General features: G+C 41.4%; 1 long non-coding RNA gene across 2 annotated transcripts in view; it reads left to right on the plus strand.

Moving 5' to 3' along the window:
- The window catches only part of LOC103396887 (uncharacterized), a 47,176-nt gene extending 31,141 nt beyond the window's left edge, over positions 1-16,035 (plus strand). The window contains exons 4-9 of one of the 2 annotated variants that reach the window (XR_003049183.1): positions 3,544-3,595; positions 11,027-11,129; positions 11,646-11,853; positions 12,309-12,350; positions 12,425-12,584; positions 15,543-16,035. This is a non-coding gene — a long non-coding RNA (uncharacterized LOC103396887). The remainder of the gene's footprint in view (positions 1-3,543; positions 3,596-11,026; positions 11,130-11,645; positions 11,854-12,308; positions 12,351-12,424; positions 12,585-15,542) is intronic. The other variant, XR_523414.3, reaches the window with a different exon arrangement.
- Positions 16,036-16,115: the final 80 nt, after the last annotated feature.

Genomic DNA, 16,115 nt, shown 5'->3' on the forward strand with positions numbered 1-16,115 from the left:
TGGAACACTTTCTGAGTCCAGCTGTGTGTTTGTGAGATGGGGTGGTCTTATAAACCAGGAGGGGGTTGGGGTGGGGGGGGGGTCATTTTGGTATTTTCCAAAAGAATTTATAAGACACCTGTTTGTTGGAGGAAAAACAAATGGTGAAAAGTCAGCAGAGCAGCATTTGGTTCGTCTTTACAGACAGGCCGATCCCACTGAGTGAATGTGTGTGCCCAGAAACACGACGTGTGTTTCTCATTGGAGAAGAAACATCCTCTGATGACGGCCGGGGTCTGTGTTCCATTAGACGTCCATTTCACATTTGCATGCTAGCCCTGTGTCTGTCGCTCCAGTGGATGTAGCTGAAACCACAGCGACTGAAAGACTCAGTTCATCCACTGTATGGAAAGTATTTCAGAAAAAAAAACTCGCGTGCGCACAGGGAGGGTCTGTATGGGTCACGTGACCCATGTCTTCATTTCACTGATGACCAATCAGAGCCGTCGCTTTTCAGTATTAACACCTGACTCTTATTATCTGTCCATGTCTCAAAACATGGCCCAAATTAGAATGACATCATCACATTGTAAATCTATAAACTGTGCAAGGGTGGGCCGGAGAATGTGATTGGTTGAATATTTTTATTATTATTGTATGTTGGTTCTGCTGGTTTTTGACAGAGACCTGTCCAGGGTCGACCCATCTCTCGAAGATAAATCAGGTTTAGTGGAAAACCAAAAGAAGAAGGGGGATCACTGGAGTCACGGAATTCTCGAGATTTCTTTAAGGCTTGGAGAAATCTAGGTGTCTCTATCTGCACAGTGTCAGCTTTATTAACAATCTTTAAATATTAACAGAGCTGGGTGACGGCTTCATCAACACAAGGAGGAAAATAAAGCAGTAATTATTCCGATATTTCAGTTGGAGAATTGATTAGATTTGACCTTGGTTAAGTGGTTAGAATCTGTTTTCTGCTCTGAGGCAATGTTTTCATTAAAGTGAGTTTGACTCTCAAACTGTGGCTCAGGAAGGTCATGTTGTCAGTGACTTCAAACCACAGCTTCAGGAAGGCTGGTCCACTTCCTGAACAAGCCAATAAAAGAATAAAATCTTTGCTTTGGTTATTTTTATTTCAACCCTTATTAACTAGACCAAAAGACCGGAGAGGAAGATCGTCAGACAATAAAACACAGAAGAATACGAAGAATTTGTTTTTTAGTTTCACTAACAAACTGCAAAAGCTGTCGTCCTTATTTTTCAAATCACATAAAAATGGAAAATTACAGATAGGAGAAAGTTTTCATTATTTAAATTTGACACTTTCATCAAATGTTTTGAGTTTATTTTTTGGAATATCAATTTCTAAAATACATTGTATTAAATGAAATCATTTGGTCAGTGAAAACAGAGCGTCCTTTCTCTTTGTGACATTATTAATTAAAGATGAATTTGCATTTAAAATAAAGAATAAATAGGTACATAAATAAGTGCAGTCTATATTGTAATTTGGGAATATTTTTTAGTTTTATTTCTAATTTAGGACATTTTTCAACTTTACTTAACTGCAGCTTGTGAGTGGCCTATATTTGTGCAGTATATGACAACAATGTGGGTTCAAACCCAAACTCACTCTGTGCTCATTCGACCCAGTGTGGAGGCCACTGTGAAACGTCCAGGCTTGTGGTACTAAGAACAGAATGATAATTTAATTTATTTATTTTTCATCTTTAACTGTTTTCTAGTGATGTGATGCAACCATGGAGAAGAATGTAGGGCCTGAGGGGAGACGTCTCATTGGCTGCTCTCTATAAAACGCAGCCACTAACCCACTGACAGAGCCGTAAAGGCTGCAGAGAGATTCATCATCGTCCACATACAGAATCCAAACACAACAATGCAGAGGAAAAAAAGCCCAGATCATCCACTGGGGAAATTCCCCGCATCGTTAAGACAAATGTTCCCAACATGTTGTGGATTCCAAACGCTCAGTTATGTCCTAATGAGTATATTTCTGTGGTGAATGTGAATATATCATGATATAAACCAACCACAAACAAATCCTCCTTCAACAATGTTGATAATGTTTTCAATATTTAAAAAAATACCACTGCTAATGCAAGGTCAGAAGAGAGTTAATGCCCCAAGTGGGGGAGTGTGGGGCTAGAGCCATCATTCTGTTATTGTCCATAGACCGGGCTCGTTTCTCTACTGTATCACAGGGCAACATACGAAGACAACCAACCATTCACACCTATGGTGACTTTGGTGGGGACAGTTAACCTAATCCCATAATAATGTTTTTGGTCTGTTAGAGGAAACTCGAGAATCTGGAGAGACGAACCATGAAGTAGATACTGAGGCTCAAACTGTGGCTCAAACTGTGGCTCAAACTGTGGTTCAACCTGCCATTGTATAGTGAGTTTGACTGGGAAGGACAGGTGTGAATACAGACAGAAACAACAGAACGATTGGGTGGAGAGAAGGAAAGAGGCAGAGGTCAAAGGTTGTGACTAACGACTTCAACTCCTGTTGGCGAGCTGCTCCCTGATTAGTTTTCTTTTTTTACTATTATTATTGTCAAGTCCAACACGTGTGTCTGTTTATATGCCTGAGTATTTTGGGATACAGTTACATTCCTGCACCTGCAGGTCAGTGGAAACGTGATGAAAACACCCAGGTCTGAATGGAACTGTGATGATGTGGTACTGATTAGTCTGTACAAATCATCATCTGTCCACTGTAAACACTCACACACACACTCTCTCACAAACACACATTAGAGATATTTAATGCAACATTTGTTTTTGAGCCTGTGTTGAGGTCAGAAGAGAGTGTTTCCATGACAACTCACGGCTCCAGAGTCCATTCTTCTGTACATTCACGTATGTTTCTTTTATATTTGTTGTTTCCCGGCGACGCTTGCTGAATTCTAAAAAAAGGCCAATGTGGGGAGTTGACGTTAACTGAGCAAAATAGCCGTTCTTATGTGTCATTAATTTGTCAGAGTGTTTTTTAAGACCAACGAGCAGCTGCTACAGTCACACCTGATGTTTCATGAAAATACTTCATACTGTGACTGTGGACATGAAGCCAAAAATGCTCTTACACTCCCGACTGTAATCTTATTCCAGTGAACCTCAACTTAACTGAGTGGATCTGCAGCGTGTGTGGAATAGTTGTGACACGTCAGCCGACGGTTCACTCCCTTCAGGATTAGTAATGCAGGATTGCTGCAGTTTAAATGTGTATTTCAATTTCCTTTATTTGTCTGTGTGTCAGCTGTAATGCAGTAACTCAAGTCACTCCCTATTTTGACCCCCCCACACACACACACACAGACCTTCAGCCAAAAGACCAGTTTCAGACCATTTCTCAGATTTCCACCAGGTGTTCAGGTGCTGACAATCTGCATAAAAACAAAGACACATACATGTCAATGTGAGGCATTTGTCTCCCCCCTGATGTCCCTGGGTGTCACTCAGCCGGTTCAAACTGCACTCAGCTGTAAACATCTAGAAGAAAAGGCCCATTTACCCTCGCTTCTCCTCTCTTTATTTACAGGACTCTCCTGGAATAACCGCTGGATGAAGATGGTTTGATGTTGGCACTCCAGGTATGTACAAAAAAATAAATATATTTCAATTGTTTATTAGAAAAGAAATGTTGGGCCATGTGACCATGTGGACCAAACATTCAAAGTCCCCGCCAATCAAGTCCATCTGGACTTTCATTCTTCTTCTGTGGTTTTGACTCGGAGTTTTGTCTTTGGAGATTTGTATGAAGACTCAGTTCTGGAAACGTGAGCCGAGTCACAGCTGAGGCCACGCCCCTGATGTGTTTCACCATTTGTTATTGATCCGTTTTGTTTTCTTGATTTGCTGTCATTAACTTTGTAAACAGTGCTGTTTCTAAACCTACTGGTGGAGAAGGGTGTGGTACTTTTTTCACTATGAAAGTTCTTTTTTGAGTACTGACTTTACGTTTGTTCTTAAATTTAAATTTAGTCTTTGTGACTTTCTGCCAGAATCACGTGTGAGGCGGCAGATTTAGAACATAGTACCGTTCACGGCTGTCCACATCTGGAGTTACATGATTCCTAATTGGTTCTCACGTGGCCACGTGTTATTGGATGTGACTTCACCCACGCTGGATTTAAATTCCCACTGATGTCACGTCTGTTCTTCTGGAAAAAAAATCATGTTTTCAACCAGTCTGCCTGTGCAGATGTGTACATTGTGTGTTCGTGTGTGTGTGTTTGTGTGTGTGTTTGTTCATTTCTTAAATACAAACAGGAAGAGAGAGAGAGAGAGAGAAAGATTGGTTGTTTGACCTCAGGTCAGTGGGTGCATGGAGAGGTCACCTCATACCCCAGAAGGTTTCGACCTTTTCTGGTTTTGAAAACACGTTACCGCACAGTCTCTCTGTGTGTGCATGAGAGTGAATTCATTTCCTGTAATTTCCTGTGCGTTTTGGGTTCTGCTCTTCTTCGCCTCCAGTGCTCGTGCTCAGGTTAAAACCTCACATCCACCTGGGAAACATTTTGTACAAACGTGAATCTCTCCCCCCTTTTTCTGAGCCTTGAACCGGAGCTGTTTACGTGACTAGATGTCAACGCCATCGTCGCAAACCTCTGGGCCGTGTGTCCTCTGCCCGCCATTGAAACACAGCACAGGCCTGGGTTCACGTCCCCATTTGTAGACCACAGTTTCACTTCGATGCCACTGCAGCAGGCGCGTCACAGCCTGTGGCAGGTGTGGCCTGCCATTGTGGTCAGATGCAGCTGGGGCAGCAGCAGCAGAAGTCGATTCTGTAGGTGAAGAAAACAAATACGCTTTCAGATACTGACACAAGGGAAGTTTGCAGGGACTTGGGTTTAACACAAGAAACTTTTGCAAACATATGCAGTGGTTTCAGGGGGTGGGGGTGGCATTGATGAATTTTTAACAACTTTAAAATTGTTTGCATTCCTTTAACTGCAATTTCTGTTGATGCCACTAAATGGCAGCAGACATCAAATGTGCCAAATTTTATTTATATAATTTTACCCATCATTCTACATCCAACCAATACTGAACCGACCCACCAGTCAATTTTGAACCTCATTTTGACCTGTGAGCCATAGAGTTTGTCCAGCCCTGCTCTAACCAGGACAATGGCCTTATTTAAAAAAAATATACCACCCCCCGACCTCCCCTCTTCACAAAAGCCCAGAGAGAATTTCTTGAATTCAACACATTGGACTTCATAGTCAAATCTGCCGTTAGCCGTGTTTCAGATGTCATGGACTTAAACCCAGGGTTGCTCTTGTGTTTTTAATGGCTAAATAATTTTTGCTTTATAATTTTAATTATTTTTTATTTGTTTGAAGATCGTCGCAGGTCCCACATGCTCATTTAACTCATTTACATTTTTTTTTACTTTTAACTAATTTTGTGCCACATAATCGGTGCCATAACCTCAGTTCCCACTCTCCCAGCTTCATTTACGACCCAGTTCATCTTTTGCCCTGCGCTGAATATCCAGTGGATGTGGCCGAGTTCTGAAATGTTGTTTTGTTTTTGTTCTGTAAACTTGTGGATCAGGACGTGGCAGCGTTCCACTTGTTAAAGTGGTTAAAGCCTCACACCCTGGTATGTTTACAAGAGGGTTTATGTCATTGGAAACACATGGAGCATAAATATAAATTCCTAAATTTGTCTGCTTAGGTTTTTTTTCCACCCTGAATGCCGTCAGAAATTCAAACATTCTTCTGTGGAAAAGTGTGAAAAAAATGGAGGCTCTGGTCCTGATGTGACGTCCAGAGGTTTGGTCAATGGCTGCCTTCACAGAACTCCACCAAATAGTTGTCAACGAGGGGAAATACATATATCACTACAGTAAATCACAGTGCACTGACCACAGAGGGAGTATAACACACACACACACACACACAGAGGGAGTAACCCCGACACCATCCACCAGAGAGAATGAGCTCAGGTCCAGCTGTGTGTGTGTGTGTGTGTGATGATAAAATTGCGACGGCACTGACCTCAGCAGCAGCGTCAGACTGAAAGCAGAAAATGATGTAACGTAGCACACGAGGAGAGTAAGACATGGATGAAGCCAAGCACGAAGAGTGTGGGAAAGAAAAGACTGAGATGAGACTAGAACCTCAGATACCGACTCCAGTCAGATCCCGCTGCCGTCTCCAGCAGGTGGGGTCTAAACTGTTCAAATCACACGCTGTGTACTTACGTATGCACGTCTCTGCTCGGAGTCCAAGATAACATATGTTAAACCTTTACAGGTTTTTACAATGTCCTTCTACCTTCCAGCTCAGGCCATAAAAATGTTTTATTTTCTGACTTACAAAAGATTTTTATGGATTTCTGACCATTTTAATGCTTTGGCTAATTCACTAGATTTGGAAGGAAATGACTTCTGATGTAAACCTGCCTGCTAACGACAGGCCCCTCGTGGAATACTGTTAACACACACGCAGTGTGTGTGCGCTACACCAATGGATGTTTTTATTTTCCCCTTAAATTTACACTTATCACGCTGAGGCATTAACTGAGAGGCTCGTTCACCTGAGTATAGCACCAGGCCACTGTTTGTAACACTACATGAGGTAGTAGAATATTGTTACGGTATCGTGAAATGAAATATCACGATATTTCAATGTATTGATATTTTCTTACTAAGTAGAGGTAGTACCAACTCTAACTCTGTCATTTCAAAAACAAAATTTAGAATTTTTAAGTTTTTATTTGCATCTGATTGGCTCAAATTGTGTGCACGTGGAGCCGACTCATCTACTTCAACCACGTCCAGTTTATATTTACTCTTTATAACAGAAGACATCTTTCAGTTTTGATTAATTTTGTCTTCTTCCCTGAAACCCAGACGTGACACAATCTAGAAAACGATTCATGAAAAATAACTGATTGAATCATTTTTGTTGAACAACAAATAGGTTTATATCTGCACCTTTGTCTCACTGATCATCTGGAATGCGATGATCTTCCTAATGACATCACCATGATGTCATCATGAGACTGGTGGAAGTTATTTCTTAACTGTTCATGACAGGTTTCAAGACTAACCCTGATAATAATAGATACAAAAACACATTAGCCAATCACCATTCCTTCTTTGTTTCAGTTGGCCGGGGTGTTTTTCTTTAAATGTGATGCACGCGTCACATATTATTAGCAATGACGGAGATAAACTCATCAGAGTTTCTGAAGGAGGCTCAGGGATTTGGACGGAGCGCAGCAAACCTTCAGACCGTCTTCATCCTCACTCTCCTCCAGCCGCAGCAGCCAGAACAAATCATCGTCATCATTGGCCGCAGGGAGAAGGAAGAGCGCCAGGATAAGAGTTAATCTTGGCCCGGAGGTTGTTCCTCTCTCCATCCTACACCGCTGCTGGCCCATGTCCGGTTTGAGGAGAATGGAATGGATGAGCTGGGATTTATGCTCCTTCAGCAACAGGAGATTGAAGAGTGTTTTGCCCATAACTCTGTGTAGACTTGGCCCGAGTACAAGATCCAGGATCAGGCCTTAGAACCCAATGGTCAGAACTGTTTCATGATGTGGGGAGAGCAGATTTCCAGTGTGATAGAAGGAGAGAACACAAAGACAAGATTACTGGAGCTCAGTGGTTCTCAAACTTTATTTATAGTGCCCCCTTTGGTACTAACCCTAACCCTCTCACTTAATTAAACCCTGCAAAACTATTCTTCTCATTGATCAAACACTTGCTGCATAACTCCAAGCCCCTGAGAGAATCCCCCGGCCCCCATTTGGGAACCATTGCTGTAGCCTGTGGAGGACAAACATGGTTTACTTGGTGTCAAGATTTGGTATCCTGAGGTTTCATATTCACACCAAAGACATTCTTCATCATCATCGGCATAGAGTCAGAGGTTTTGTTTCTTTTCTCATTTCGTTTTATGACAGGTTTCAACTCATATCCACAGGCAGGACAGTTAACCCCAGGATTTACACGCTAGCCACCTTTGTGTCTAAATGATGCCATTGGCTGTAGGCCTGTGTGTGTCTGTGTGTGTCTGTGTGTGTGTGCGTGTGTGTGTGTAATGGATCATTATGTTCAGAAGTAAGCAGACTTGTGCCAGATCGCACAGTCAGGCAGAAACAAACTCCCGTTATTTACTGGAGAAATTGCCTTCATTTGAGTTAATTTACTCTTGATTCATTTTCTCACTTTGGTCTTTGGTTGAAAACCAAGTCAGTTTTCAATTGGAGCCAAATCCGTCAGCACCAGCGCCCACTGCAGGACAGCAGAGTGACAGTGTTCGTAGCGCAAAGAGGATTTTATAAGTATAAAAACGTTTTAATTATTTGAATTAATTTATTCACAACTAACTTCAGCCCAAATATAAGATTATTTAAAAAACTCTTCTGTCTGATTCAGTGAAGCCACTGCAGCAGCGACAGAAGCTGAAGTTCTGAGTGGCACAGCCGAGCCAAACCTAATTTATAACGTCATTACTATTTTAATCTAATTTACTTTTAACTCTTAACGGTTAAACTTCTCTGTGTTTATTTTTGTGTCTGTAACAAAAACTAAAACAGAGGAGTTTGATGTTGATTTCTTGCACATCAATCAGACAGTTTCGCTCGTCCTGTACTCAGTTGTTTCTCCTACTTTACTTTGAATAGACTGTTTTTTTTGGAGACGTAAAACCTACAACAGAAACCATAAATTTGGTGAGAAATTTTTGAGTGTTAAATGTTTTTTTGTTTTTTTTTCCCACAGACGGAGATGGTTTTCAAACATCAGAAGTACTTTTACTCCTCCAGGGCTTCACTTTTGCGACCTGATAGAAACATCCATTTTTTACTGTATTCTTTATGAGTTAATGTGCCTGTGTCGTGACAGGACCTAAACTTAAAGACTCTCTGTTGTGTCATCACCAACACATGTTCCTTCGTTTCTCCATCTCCTCTACATCATGTCGTGTTTTTATTCGCCAACGCTGCTGCTGACCAATTTTCAGGGGAGGCAAAACACGGAGACGCCAATGAAAAGTGACGTAGTGCTGACAGGGTTGCATGGTTTGTTTTGAACTTTAGTATTTCATGCCCATCCAACAAATCTGAACTAATCTGCACAGAGACTTGGACCTAAAGCCAGAGAATGGGCAGACGAGGCAGAAGAAATGTGTTGGTGGTTGCGCAGAAAAAAAATGTTGGAAAAAAAATGGAGTGAGGTAAGATCCAGCAGAGGGAAAACAAGGAAAAATGTTAAGCAGTGTGTTTTTGTGAGGGATTCTGGTCGTCACGGCAACAGAGGGGGAAACCCACACAGCTGTTGTCCAGCTAATGTTACAGTCGAGTCCTGTGAGGGAAACGTAGACGGTGTTTAAAAGCTTTAAACTAGAAACACAAGTCTGTTTTCATCAGCGTGATTCTCTACAGCCTCTGGAATTCTGGGTAGAAAATAATTGGTTTAGGTGACTGTTCCTCCCAGAGGTATCTCAAGTCGTATTCTTGATTAATATGTCAGTTTTAAACGATAACAGAGCGAGAGACTAACTGTGGAGGACGTGCTGTGCGTCACCAAGTGTCACAGCTTCATTATCACATTACATGAAGATGTTCAGAGAGCGATCCTCCTGTGACTTTGACCACAGTGACGGTGGGGGAGTGGGACCAGAGGTTTGGAGGACTGGACCGGGATGGATTGCAGGACTGGTGAAACTTCTCCTCTGGGTCTTCTGGCTCCATACTGGCTTGTGGGGGTGAAGGAGGAGGAGAGAGCAATGGCAGTATCTCGCAGAGCTGAGGAGCACCAGGCTGGGTTTCATCATGTGGGAGGCCCAGTGCACTCCTTAACACGAAACAGATGTCCTCAGCCTCATCGGTGCCACTAAGACCTTTGCTGTAGAGTTGGACTATTTCCCATGTCCCACTCCATCAGAACCTCTCTCCGCATCACTTCCTTTTCTTATTTGCTATTAGTTTAGTGAAATGTTGGCTTTGGACGCAGGCAGTGTGCTGTTTTACAAAAATGAACTTTAGTGAAGTTGACTAAATTCACCTCATTTATTATCACAGACTTCCATTTTTATGGAAAGTTCTCATAATGTTTTGTTAGAATCCTGTATGGGATGATATTATATTCTACACGTTCAATTGGATTTAGTTTAATTAAAGTTAGAGAAACATGGACCAAAGTGATTGAATTATGTTTGTTATAATATCTGGCTTAGAACCTTTTGACTATAGTTATACTGTATTTATAAAGTATCTGCATCTCTGAGATTTTTCAGCTGAAACAGACACGTGCGTCTGTTTATATCGTCCACCTACTGAACTGGTCGACTGCAGAGTCTGAGACATTCAGACATAAGAAATCAACCTGTGCACACGGCACAGTTCACGTCCTGTTCCACATTAATAGAGTTTTCAATCCGTCCACAGTGAGAGGTCAGAGGTCAGAAGTTGCAGCACCTGAAAATGTCTCATTTCTGATCTCAGAGAGTTCCAGGTGCACGAGGCCCAACTTAAACATGACGGTGACTGTGACAAGCCGCCAAATAAAGGGTCCCACAAAGCAGAAAGTGTTGATGTTGACAGGGAACCTAATGATGATGACATCACACGCTGATGTCACTTTAAACATGTTTAAACACGTTTTTACTACATTTTATGATTTGGATTTAATGGACCCAAACCAGAGGGCATGGATGATGCTGTCATCAGGTGCGGAAAAACTGCAGGGCCTGCCCTGTTGCAGACAAGACTTTTGATGAGCCCCCGCCCCATGCATTGACTCATTCCCAGCTATGCTATTCTCATTAAACAAAGAAAATATGATTTTTTTAAAATCACTTTGTCTTTGCAGCCCTTCCTTGCTGTGTTCTTAAGCTATAACACTTTCTTAAAAGAACTTTTTGACTTAAGCCAATGAGGCCGAGCTACCCTTTCAAAACTGATGTGAAATCTGCAAGATTTAGTCTCTTAAATTTATACAGTATCCACCAATCCCAATGTTCTAAATTTTATTTTGTTTTGTTTTTTTTTTGTCATTTAAGGTCACAGAGGTCTGTTCTGTTTTGGCAGCTGTGGCTCAGTGACTTCATCTGTGTCCACCCAGCGTCGTATGAACAGAGTGTCATCAGTGGCCCCCAGAGACAGGTACATCTTCTCCATGTTTGCGCCCAATGCTGATCTTCAAGTGTCTGGAGCGATGGAATCATGGTCCACGACACAGATGTCCAAGTTTCTCCAACTGTGTTGATTCTTCAGCAGTCATGTGATGCTATCAGTGATGTCAATGAAATCAGCCAATAGCCCAGCAGGTGGTTGGTTCAACATGTGGTAGTTGAGGTTGCTCTGAGTAAACAGGACGGTTCTCTCAAAAAGAAGCATTTAAAAACCAACGTCTGACGTCGTAATAGCCGTCCGTGTGGTTTGACCATTTAGTCATGTGACACGTGGGTGCTGCCATTGTTGTTGAACTTGAGACAACTTCAGACAGCAGCTGGGTTTTTCCCAAAGTCATGAAGCCACAAGCACTTATTCCTGGAGAAGGAATAAAATCTTTGACTTGAAACTTTTCAAACTGAAGAAAAGGTTTTCAATTCTGATTTTTGTTTCTTCCTTTTTGTTTTGTTTCTTTCTACAACCTACACGTTCAATGTTTTGGTCCAGTCAGTGGACCATTAGCTGGTGCAGGCCTAGACTGCAGGTGGCACTGCCAAAGACAGTGAGCAATTTAACATTAAACTAGCATATTGTTACCTATTTTCAATTAATGGATCATCATAAAGAAAAGACTACTGAAGAAAAGGATCAGGAAGATCATAAGTTTGAATCCCGGTGGCAGCTGATGGAATGGTTGCTTCTGTGCTCCTGGAAGGTCAGTGGGTTATAGAATGCAAGGATGGATAATATTGTAACATTGTTTGTACACCTAGTAGTGAAGCTGACCCACAAAGACTGACCACAGTTCTGTACTACCTCTCCCTCTTCTGGAACCCGGTTCCATGGACCCTCACTGTTCGTCTCCCACATTCACCCTTTGTCCTTTACACGTTGTTAGTCTGAGCTGTTGGTTTTAGAACATTAGCGGTGTCTGATCCAGATGCTTTTCCTCTAACGTGTAAACAAGTTTGAGCCGACCTGTTTATATACACAGCAGTCTCATACACACCAGATGAACACAGAGGCTTTGTGTGTCCAGTGGATGAGAAACACCTGTGACCATACACTAAAGTGGGTTTTGTCCTGGGTTTGGAAGTGTAGACAACACACACAACAAACCAAAACAAGTTGTTTCATGGTCTAAAAGTTATGTCTCTGTCTCAACTACAGGTCATGTCTGCGTGTGGACAGAACAACAGCTTCATCACTGAGGTCAGGGCTGATTTTCTTCTTCACTTTTCTTCCAGTCTTTTTGTGCATTATTTATATTGACCTTTGTTTAACAGTCTTAAACTCTGCGGAATATCTGCAAGAAAGAGGAAGAGTGGGCTGCACGTCAATGCACATGGAGAACGCTAGGTGTTGGTGGCACCTGCCATCACAGCCCAGCTGGGACTGAAATCAGAACCGCAACCTCCGATTGCAAGCCCGATCCACCAACAACAGGTTAGTGCAGTAGTTTCCAACCTGTGGCTCAGGGGTCACATGTGTCTCCACAGGTGGTTCCACTGGTGGAGGATAACACCCCCACTTCACAAACAGAGAGCAGAGAGTCATGGGTTCAATTCCCAATGGAACTGAACTCTTGTTAACACAAGAATTGTTTGTATTATTATTTTTTGCCTCTGTAGCACACACAGAGGAGCAACACATGTTTCTTTAAAGTTTTTTTTCATTTTTTCATGTGATGCAGCAGGTGTCGTCATGTCCCTCATTCACTTCTCTGAAAAACTGTCAGCTTCAACAAGGCAGTGATTGTGTGCTGTACATAAAACAACATAAGTGGAGCAATAAACCACCAGCACTGAGGTGCACGTCACTCTGCAGAGGTTGTGTGAGGTTCTGTGGGTGAATGAGGCCAGAGCGTGCTCACTGAGTGTTTAGGTCTATTCAATGGATTCAACATGTTTTCATGCAGCTATAAGACCAGGCTGTAAATCTGTTCAAGTGTCTCACATATGGGCGAGATACAGTCAGCGTAGAACAGGTGTCTTCAGTTGGAGATTTGATAACTGAGATTTGAGTTTGTAGAACACTGTAATTTTTTGGCCTGACTCTGAGGTATTTGAAGGGATTTTGACCGACGCACGATTAAAGGATTTGGCTTTAAATCGCTTTTTTTCTTTTTTTTTGTTCATTATAGCTGTCTGTGAAGTATTTAAATTCAAAGCTGCATTAAATAGCTCTATACTCACTTCACTCCACCTTAAACCCATTTAAATTAAACCAGAAGGCGTAGTCACACTATATGGATAGATATAGATCCAAAAATATGAACACTGACTCTGAATGAATCAACGTGAACGTCGACTGGTTCTTATTGCATGATCAAATTATTAATCGTCATAATCAGGTCTATAGAACCCAGGACTCTGCTTCCGAGGCAGGTGTGCTAACCACCAAACTATGGAACCAACAGGTTGGTAGCAGGAGTCCTTGATGATTCTGAAGCACCAATTACACATTTCATTAACCCTGCAAGCATGTTGGTGCTGACTCTGAAGAGTTTTTGTCTTCTGCATGAGATGCTGTAGTCGTTGTGCTGGACATTCTGCTTGTCCACAGAGGCACTGTGTGGAAACTGTCAATCACAGTTTTAATAAATGAACGTGATTCTTGCTTCTTTCAGCGATATACGCCAAAAAGATTGCACATTCAGAAAAAAAAAGATTACACATATTCACACACACACACCTGCACACTGGCAGCTTTCACATTCGTGTGCAGACACAGCTGTGTAACGTGCAGCGTGGAGGAGGATGTGGTTTCTACTCCTTCTGTTCAGAGGAAAACACCTCTGATAGTTGTTATTCACCTCTAAGTTTGAACAAAAACAGCAGTTGGACAGAACTGACTCCAGAGCAGTTGGTGTAACAGAATGATTTTCCTCAAAGTAGGTGATCTAACTACGGCTACTTCAAATGTCCTCTGATCTCAGCGCAGCGAGGTTCTGATTAAAAGGTGTGTTGCGTTCGTCAAATCCAAGTGTGTTGAAGGAGTGAACTTCTCAGACTCCTGTTATGAAGCAGAACTTTCATCTTGGTCTGAATCATCTCAGATGTGGTTGAATAAAATCAACATAAATTACCACGAACGGAGCAGGATTTGAGAAGCGAGACCGCCGTCTCTTCATTCACTCCGTCTTCAGTTAGACAACAGTTCAACTGAATGGAGAGAATCAGTTACAAAACACTCAAAAATGACACAGGAGTGTCACGTTCCACTCCAAATTTTGATGTGAAAAGATGTTCAGCCGTTTCATGGTCTGAATCAGAGCTGTGATCCACTCATCCAGAGAAGAAATCACTGCTGGTACGCGTTGGGTGGAGCTGCTGTGGGTGAAGATCAGATAACTGACGCCTGTGCAGAAGAATGTCCAGTGTTTATTCAGCACATCTGACCATTAGACCAATTTAGGATTTTCTTTTTTTTTTTTTGTCAGGTTTTAAACTAATCAGCTGACGGTGGTGTTTACAGACACGGGTTCTGTTTATAATCTGCCATCTGCTCATGATTTACAATTGCACAACTGCTCTAAACATATATTTACCTTATTATCTCTCAGAACAAGTGTTCCTGGGAATCACCTTTGGAATGCACCATTATTTTTCTGTCACACTTTTGGCTTTTTTCCACAAAAAGGCTTAATTACAGAGAATGTTTTGATGATTATTCCACAGAACTTGGTCATCGTAAAAAAATAACACAGACATGTTGCAGCAAGTATGTTGTTGGGATTTGAACCCACACCTTTTGGCAAAGACCACAGTCAAAGAAAACTGCAATACCTGCGACATATGCACGGGGGCACAAAATAGGAGAAGCACTCTAGGGGCCCATGGGGCCCCTATAGAATTATAACACTGACATTAAATAATACAACACTAATTTGAATGGAAATAATAGACAAACAAAACCCAGTAGTGTGCCTCCTGTTGGCAAGTCTGGATTAAACTAGTGTCAGACAACTGTGCGTAGGCTTTAAATGCCAAACTGGGATTAGGACTAAAATGCTCTTAATTCTGCTCTCTTAATTCTGCTCTCTGACTTTGTGAGATTTAAACAACAGCACATCGGTGTTTCTACAGAATATTTCACTTCCCTACTGGATTCTGATGAATAAGGAAAAAATACATATTCTAACAACAGTTTTCTAGTGTACACTAGACTTGACAGAAATAGTGTCTAAGTATAGGCCTGGCCACTGGTGAAAACTACAATTACCATTGGCAATTCCCTGATTCATCAGCACTGAGTGAACAGACCACAGGTTCATGCATGCAGTGAAACTGGGTTTAAAAAAAAAAAACCTAATGTGACTCCATCTTCTGTCAGAATTTTTTATCTCTGTCACATTCACTAACACCTGTAATGAAAAAAGTAACTTTTTTTTTTTTTTGACAGATAATTGGTCAACGCAGACTGTGTCCTGGAGTGGTGGAGCACCAACTGTTATGTTGAGACAGTTTGTGGTCAGTTTTTTCTCTTTTACATCATGTTGTATTTGATGATAAGTCCATTTTTAATGTACCAACGTTTGTACACATGTTGGCGTAAAAACCTGTTGTATTAGGAATTTGTTTTCATATTATACATTTTTTGTTTGTTGTCACCTCATGGTGTAGTCACCCAACAGGTATTGTGCACATACTGTAGATCATGTAAATTTAGGAGCATTTCTACAGAATATGTCAGACATTACTGGCACTGTGCTTAAGCAGAACCAGAATGAAAAATAAATGAATCATTATCACACAACTGATCAGTGTCTGTGCTTGGTGCACTTTTTAAATCTCAAAATATGATACAGGTTTCAGCAAAACTTACAAACAACTGTGTATAATTGGGGGCATAAACCTGCATTTAATAATAATTTAATATTTTGTGTTTAAAGGTCCAAAAAGTATTTTATATGAATATTTCAAAAATCACCCAAAACCATGACTACAGGTCCAAAAAATATTATATATGAATATT

The sequence above is a fragment of the Cynoglossus semilaevis genome, chromosome 2, assembly GCF_000523025.1.
Source record: "Cynoglossus semilaevis isolate Cse_v1.0 chromosome 2, Cse_v1.0, whole genome shotgun sequence".
NCBI lineage: Eukaryota > Metazoa > Chordata > Actinopteri > Pleuronectiformes > Cynoglossidae > Cynoglossus > Cynoglossus semilaevis.